Source organism: Macrobrachium rosenbergii, chromosome 11 (assembly GCF_040412425.1).
Source record: "Macrobrachium rosenbergii isolate ZJJX-2024 chromosome 11, ASM4041242v1, whole genome shotgun sequence".
Lineage (NCBI taxonomy): Eukaryota > Metazoa > Arthropoda > Malacostraca > Decapoda > Palaemonidae > Macrobrachium > Macrobrachium rosenbergii.
In genome coordinates, this window is record NC_089751.1 from 36647849 (window position 1) to 36655616 (window position 7768).

Below are 7768 nucleotides of genomic sequence, written 5' to 3' on the forward strand. Positions count from 1 at the left end.
GATTCATGGGCAGGACACATTTTTGAATACCATCAACTGGGAAATTTTTGTCCTGATGTGGTTTTGTGCTTAGTTCCGGTTCGTTTGGATTTTCAATTTCAAATGATAATTTCTTGTATTTGACGTGAGTCTGTGTTTATAAGAATCAGTCCTTTCATGTTTTTTTTCAGACTTAAAAGCTTTGACGTAGAGTAAGAAACTGCTTTCATGGGGAGAATATCATTAGAATGGACATGTTTTAAGTAAGGCCTATTCCAAAGCACGGGAAAGGTTATTTACGCACAGGTACGGCCCCAATGGATAAGTGTACGTTGCGCGTGGTGGCACACACACTGATAAGAATCAAGCAAGGCAGAGAGAAAAGAGTTAATGATATACTAATACAATCACTTACGATAAGATATCACTGACGTGTTGGCCAGCGTAACGATTAACTGTGAGTTCAGGAGTCAACTTTTTGCAAAGCTTATTCTGTTTTTAATGTAGCACATGCAGAGTTGCTGTACGCCTGGACACGTCATGTTACTGAGCACGAGAGTGATGTATTTTTTGGATATTTAAATATATATTTTTAATGAAGTTTGCCTTTTATATTCTGAACCAGTGGACATTTGGTTGTATGAATTTATTTTAATTAGCAATGCCACGCCATCGCGCTGAAGGCTTAAAGATTGATGTAGGGGAGTTGTTAGATGGGCGTACCGAACAGAATAACCCTATGGGCGTGGGCGCTGCTGCCGAAAGATTTTCATGGTGACCGGGGGGAAGTTATGGTGGGGCGGAGTTTATGGTGGAGGGAATGACGTAGTTACTTCCCATTGGCTGCTTGGATGTTGGGGGGCGGCTAATGCTCAGCTTGGAGATGTAAGGGCGGCTTCATTCCACCGTCAGTTTTCGCGAAAGTCGCACGTGCTTTACGCCCATATCTTCTTCAGGTAGGTCTTCGGCTCTCTGTCATGTATCTGGGTATTCAGTGAATGGCCTCAAAGCCCTTTGTGAACCTTCCAATTATTGTTATGCAAAGCTTTTGAGCGAAACAGTGCAGAAAAACAGTCCATCAATTCGACTGCAACGTTGTATATTTAATCTTCAGATTTAAAATACGTACTGCCATGCACACAAACTGGTCCGTTCAGTCCAAGTTGTATCTTGGGATTCTTGTTGCTTTATCTCTGCTTATGAATCTTATTTCTCTTTAAAGAATATCGTTAATGAAATGAACTTTTGTTGAACAACTTGATTCTGCAGAAAAGTCAGTGCTGCGGTGGGATATAGTCGACAAGATTTCATCTCTTTAAATCGCGTATTTGCATTTTCAAAAACCATGGCTGATTGCAGCTTCCCCGTAACTATGGCAACGTTTACCTGGATGACTCCTGGTGGGAAGATCTCGAACTAGCTTACTTTGTTCGAATCGCCTTAACGGACCTACTGTATTTAAGATTCGAGACGAGGAAATTTTATGAAATTGTAAATCACCTGCAAAAGTAATTTTTGTAAAATTCTGTAAGGGTAAGGAGCACGGGCGTTTATTATGTTAACTGAAACTGAGATTCAAACACTGCATTTGTTATCCCGTCATTCGAACGCGGCAGAACTGGCGGATGCTGATTCTTCTCTGTTTGTTTGTTTGTTTCTGTGTAGCTTTTAAAGTACCCTTAGTTCACTATGAAGTATAACGTGGTAAACTGAAAGACGGCATTACGGCCATTGAGAAGAAAATAAACTATAGGCTTGTAAAATCCTCAAAGAAGCGTTTTTAAAAAACTCCAGCCCTAGCTCAAAGTTCTTCTGAAATAAGGGCCTCCTTAAAAAGTGGGAATGCTGCTTACATTGATGTTAATAAGATAAACCCACACTCCTTACTCTGTAGGAAGGTCTTGACCAGTTTACTTGTATGATAACTCTCACCATGGTTCTTTCCTAGTATCCTACGTTGCAGGCATTTTTTTAAGAGACCTTGGTGCAATGCATTGAGCAGCTCAAGGCTCCTTGTCGTCTGTGCTTTAATGCATCGACGTAGTTTTATTTACCATTTCAATCGTCCATTGCGAATGTGAGAAACCTCTCTTATTCATGAATGTGAGTAAAGATTCTACTTTCATTTCCTTGGGTAGTGAATTTTGCAAATACAGAAGGAACGAAGGTTATGTACAACAAAAGGTGGAAAGTCATTCCAGATAAGACGTAGATATCCATGGCCATGTTTAGTAACCCCGGATATTCCCTCGTCCAGTACCTCTCCACCTTCAGCGTGAAGAATTTATTTTTTTTTTATTCTTTTATTTGCTTAAGTCTTTTTTTTATGCCGCCTAGCCTCTTCGTCGCTTGATTGTTATGCCTCTATCAAAGGCACACCTTTGGTCTTATGTTCGCGCATAGTTTATTACGTCTTCATTTCCATTATGTGTTTTTTTCTTATTTGACGAATAACCGATTGTTTGTTTAAGGCGATTTGCAGCCGTTCCCACAATGATGTGTAGATTTATGGATATAATTTTTCATTTCCTGTAGATTTCTTGTAATATTTGCTTGAATTCTTGATCTTATCGCCGTTTTCTATGCTAATGTCCATTTTCATTGTTTCAATTTTAGATTCAAAATATGTTCGCTTCTTCTTGCGTTTCATGACAGAGCTTGAGGCTACTATTGTTGCTTTTATGCCGTCTTCTCTTCTCGGTTGTCATAATATATTAATATATTCGGACTCACTGCGTTGTCTAGCCACGGGCAGTTAGACTTGCTAGACGAAATTTATCGAGTTTTGTTTATGAATGCATTCTAAGCCGGCTACACCCTTATATTGGAAGCATTAGTTAAGAAAATATGTATAATTTTAAAGTGAATATAATCATGTATATATATACTTACATGTATATATGTTTGTGTGTGCTTGTGTGTGTGTGTATGTGTGTGTTTGTTTGCGTTTAATTGTATTAAAAATGGGTTTATGCTCCAGACAGATGCAAAGATATAAGTTGGATGTATGCACGCACCCACACATTAGGAAGATATACATACATACATACATACATACATACATACATACATACATACATACATACATACATACATACATACATACATAACAAATATAGACACCATTGATACCAACGCCACGCGAATAAGGGAAAAACGCTCATAGTGGCATGTACGGCACAGATTTGCATAGGGGAGACTTGGTCCCTTTAAGGGCCCTGGATGGCTTTTCCAAGTAGGAGACCTGGATTATCGGAAAGGTGTTATAGATTTCTTGACTGCGCCCTCTTCATCAAGCTCTGCCTATTCCTAGGAATGGTTGTTTCTTTAAAAACGATATTTTACAAAGTTAAGATACTGAGTGAGCTTGCAAAAGAGAATTTTTAAAGAGTCTGAGTACGTAAAAATCTGTCATTTGTAAAGGATTTGTTTTAAGATAGTCTACACGTTTAAAACGTCGAAGTACTTTCTTCATAAACTTCAGCGGTTAAACAAAAATAGAAACTGTTTAGGCAAAAGTGATTTCAGTAGAATGAGGCGTCGATTCCCCCCTAATCTAAAAGTCAGACAGGTGAAGGGGAATTGAAGATGCCGGTACATCGTTGATGCAACAGGTGTGTACGGTTGCTGTGTATGTGTATGTGTGTGCGTACGTTTACACGCATGTGTTGCTATGTCGTATGATAATGAGACTTTCGCCTGTCGACGAACTCTGTCGAATACTAGTGTACTCTTAATAATGTAAATTTGCCAGTAGTATGTTTCAGTTTTAACCTACAGATGCATAAAGACGTTAATGTATTCGTGTTCATTACTGTTAGGGGTCTTGGCTCACCTTGCCAAAGATATCACACGTTTGTGTGGTGTTGTGTGGGCTATTGTGATAACATTGCTCAGTCTTTAGAGGTGTCAAACGAAGAAAATTTGCAATTTATACAGGCTGTTTTGAGATTTGCAGGAAGGAAATGCATGTCATAGGTGAACGTCTCTTCCTAGAACGCTCAAGGACAAGTGGGCGCAGTATCCTGCTGTTACTTAGAATGTTGACACACGATTTGTCTGCTTGCATCTTACTGCATACAAAACTACAAACTCTTTTGTGTAGTTTAGTTGCTATTAATAAAAGTATTTTGCCGTCCATGGCAAAGAAAGAATTTCAAGTAGTCTAGACTGAGAAAACATCTTATCTTTATCAGGCCAAATGTTTTGCCCTCTACAATAAAAGAAAAAGTACCATTATTTCAAGTTGTTTAGTTTGTTTAGTGATTTTTACAATTCACCTTTACCACACCCCGAAAGAGGTCGTTGGGGCCGGGATGGGATGGGATGGGATGGGTGTATGTTAGTGTAGTGGTTATCATTATCGATTTTGTTAGAAAAGTTGATGCAGAGGAAGCGAAGTCTAAGGGTACAGTCATGAGCCACTGCCGAGTCTCAGATGCCTTCGTTTGAATGCATCAGAATGCGAAAAGTAAGCAGAAAGACGAGAGATTTTTAGAGACAGAGACAAACAGACGTGCAGGGAGAACGTAAAGACAAGCAGAATAATAAAAATGTAGACAAATAAGGAGACAGAAAGAAAGGGAGCTTATTATTTAAGTATAAAAGGCTTAGGGCAGACTTCATGCAGTTGGCTTATCTCCAGTTTGCCTGTTTTCTAAAACAAATTCCGGCAGACTGAGGATTAATGCTGTCGCTGCTTTGTTTCAAACATTTATTTTATCTTTTCCCTCATTTATCAAAATATTACCTTGTCACTTTCGCGGGGAAGATCTTTTTAAGGAATATACTTGATAGAATCTAAGTGAGAAATATTTTAGTGTTGTTTCTAGAAATTGATCCTCTTTCATACATTTCATGTGTTCAAGGTTTAATCTCAGTTTGCATATCGTTTATTCATCAAGTGTTATTTTACTTGTTTCTTAGTTTGAATAGCGATATTTGCTTTCGAATGCCACCGAGTTGCTTGCTGGAAAACCTAAAGCTGTTCCTGTGCCGGAGCGCGGATCGATTGGCACCGCGCAGGGAGAGAGTACGAGAGGTGGGGGGTCAGGCTGGGTGACTGGGGAAGGAGAGAGCCACCCTTCGCCTATTTCTGTGATGTGGATACTGAAGGGAGGATGGAAATGACGTAATGTTTACATTAGCGAGAAGTGAAGTCGTTTATCCCCGTGTTACTTATATCGGGTTACCGAGGGCGCCCGAATTAGTTAATTAATACCAAACAGTTACGCTCCCTCTTAGGTTACATTAGCGACATTGTCAGTAATATTATGCCTTGAGCTAATTTTTCGTCGATCTCGTCCTATGTTAGATGGAGGGATGACATGAACTCTGTTTTACTTTCTGTAAGAATGAAACTTATTTTCTGCGCACGTGAGCACACAACGTCTGCCTCTGAAGTACATATACATTACAGGGTTTAATTCCTACAATGTACAGGAATTTTTAAACAGATGAATTATCAGTTACTTTTGGAAATATTTCTGTAAATATTGTAGACATTGAATGCTTTGGGAATTGAAGCTGATAAATGATTGCGTCTGAAAATACTAAAGAGTAAGGTTGACAAAAGTAGAGTTCATGGTGGGAATTTATCTCTCTCTCTCTCTCTCTCTCTCTCTCTCTCTCTCTCTCTCTCTCTCTCAGACGTTTTTCGGTTTGTATTTTGTAATTCATGGTGGGAGTTCATCTCTCTCTCTCTCTCTCTCTCTCTCTCTCTCTCTCTCTCTCTCTCTCTCTCTCTCTAAAACGTTTTGCGATTCTTGATTATGTATTCTGAAGAGAGCAAAATGCATAGCAAGAAATTTGGGATGTCATCAAAAGTTGATGATAAATTAGTAAGGGGAAGAGACTTTTATAAGAGCATAAGGGGACAGGAAAGCATAAAAAAGACAAGAGAAGACATAAGGGAACGTAAGGACATGAAAGGTCAGGAGAGAATATTATGGACATGTGAAGACAAGAGTGCCAAGACGTCTAGACAGTGGTGTGTTCCAAGCGAAGACAGTTTTCTTCGTTCCTGGAAGAAAATGGGTTTTATTTTGACCGGCTCTTCCGCATCGGGCATTCAGTTTAATTTGGTTTATTTTGATTGTTATGCATGATGTTTTCATTTCCGCTGTCACATTGAGTTACTAGTTTCATTTAGTACTTTGAAAGTATTGTTATATTATTTCCTTACAGTTACGGTAATTATAATGATTTATCTATGTTGTCCTTCGTACTGCTGTTACTGCTACTAATAGTAATATATAATAGGAATATAATAGTATCCTTTATGTGATTATTTTATATATACTGTATATATATATATATATCAAACAAATGCACACAAGCTCACACGCCATATATATATATATATATATATATATATATATATATATATATATATATATATATATATATATACATATATAAAACACGTGTACCTGCATACATAGACATCATATATATATATATATATATATATATATATATATATATATATATATATATATATGTCTGTGTATGTATGTATACATGTTTATATAGTTATGTATATTCGCAATCATCATTCCCTCTTCCTCCAAATTGTAGGATCTTTTTCATTTCTTTCCTTCCAAGTTTCTTGAAACCGTCGCAACCTCGTGTTTTAAGGGAGAGACGCCAGTGGCAGATATATTTTAACAGCAAAATCAGGTTATTGAATTTCCTGTGAAAGCTCTGGTTCCCGTTATGCAACTCATATTTTCCAATACTGGATATTTTATGCAGTATACACACACACACACACACGCACACACACACACATATCCTATACACACACACACACACACACACACACACATATATATATATATATATATATATATATATATATTTCTTGAAAGCCAGTGCATGAAGTTTTACAGAAAGTTTATTTATAATGCGAAAGACTTTTACACCCATTAAGCGTGTTTTTTTTGGTGTTGTAAGGTGCAACTTCCCACATACTTCCAGAGGTCTCATCAATTTCAGAACTTCATTAATCGCTGTAATTCAAATACTTCATCAATTTCCTTCATTCATCATTTCAGCCTCACTATTTTTCTATTCGTTTTACTTAACTTCGCCATATCCAAATTATTATTGTTACTTAAGTCAGATTATTATTGCTCCCATTTTTCATTGATTTTGATTTTCTATAAAAGAAAACTATTGTGCCGGCTTTGTCTGTCCGTCCGCACTTTATTCTGTCCGCACCTTTTTCTGTCCGCCCTCAGATCTTGAAAACTACTGAGGCTAGAGGGTTGCAAATTGATCATCCACCCTCCAGTCATCAAACATAACAAATTGCAGCCCTCTAGCCTCAGTAGTTTTTATTTTTTTAAGGTTAAAGTTAGCCATAATTGTGGTTCTGGGAACTATATAGGACAGACCATCACCGGGCCGTGGTTAAAGTTTCATGGGCCTCGGCTCATATAGCATTATACCGATACTACCGAAAGATATATCTATTTTCGGTGGCCTTGATTATACGATGTACAGAAAACTCGATTGCGCCTAAGAAACTTAGGTGCATTTTTTACTTGTTTACTATTTAAACTCCAATTCGCTGTCGAGTATTACCAGAGTCTTCCAGTAGTCTCTGGAAGTTTTCCTCGTTTTCGCGTATAAATTGTTCATCTTCAGCCATTCTTCATTGTCCAAATCAGTTTTTTCTTGTAATATAAGATTTTGGGCAAGTCCTCTACCTTCCCAAGCTTCTCTCGTTATTCCAAACAGGAACACATTTAAGAAAAATAGGCCTACGACGCAACCTGAACTC

The 7768-nt window shown here is 37.8% G+C and overlaps 1 protein-coding gene across 1 annotated transcript in view; it reads left to right on the plus strand.

Moving 5' to 3' along the window:
- Nucleotides 1–845: 845 nt before the first annotated feature.
- Nucleotides 846–7768, plus strand: part of LOC136843331 (uncharacterized) — a 282587-nt gene continuing 275664 nt past the window's right edge. The window contains exon 1 of the mRNA XM_067111618.1: nt 846–935. The gene's annotated coding sequence lies outside the window, so the exon portion shown is untranslated. The remainder of the gene's footprint in view (nt 936–7768) is intronic.